Raw genomic sequence first — 569 nt, 5'->3', positions numbered from 1 at the left:
CCTGTCACCTGTATGGTGAGGAATCCTACATTGGGGAGTAGTAACGACGAGGCTAGAGTAGCTGACTGATTATCGTGATCATTCTTATTTTGGTTTCCTGTAGCTTTACTCTCTTTAACAAACCCAGTGAACATACATATATTTCCTATTTCAAAGAAATTCAAACAATACATATTACACCCAAGTTAAAAACATTCCCAACAATTCAACTTCTCTGGTTGACATTAACACACCTACTCCCAATTGGGGCCTTAACTCCCACATTTTACAGCTCCAAGAGCTCCATTTTTCAGGAGCAAAATCCTTTTTACAGGGTCCATAACACTAGAATTTTCGAATATGCGCATAAATATCAGATATATAAAGATGAGAATGTGTATCTGTGTGAATCCCTAAAACTCGAGAACTCCACAACCAATTTCATTCCAAATTAACACATGCCTTACTTAGGGTCCATGTAGTGTCTTAGGCCAAAACAATTTTTCACTTCTTGCATAGTTTGAGCCCACAGCAATATCATATCTCCTCCACTATTTCAGTATTACGTGTCAAAAGTGAAACAATAACAT

Source organism: Octopus bimaculoides, chromosome 3, assembly GCF_001194135.2.
Source record: "Octopus bimaculoides isolate UCB-OBI-ISO-001 chromosome 3, ASM119413v2, whole genome shotgun sequence".
NCBI lineage: Eukaryota > Metazoa > Mollusca > Cephalopoda > Octopoda > Octopodidae > Octopus > Octopus bimaculoides.
The sequence above is the reverse complement of the archived record's forward strand: the minus strand, read 5'-3'. Positions refer to the sequence as shown.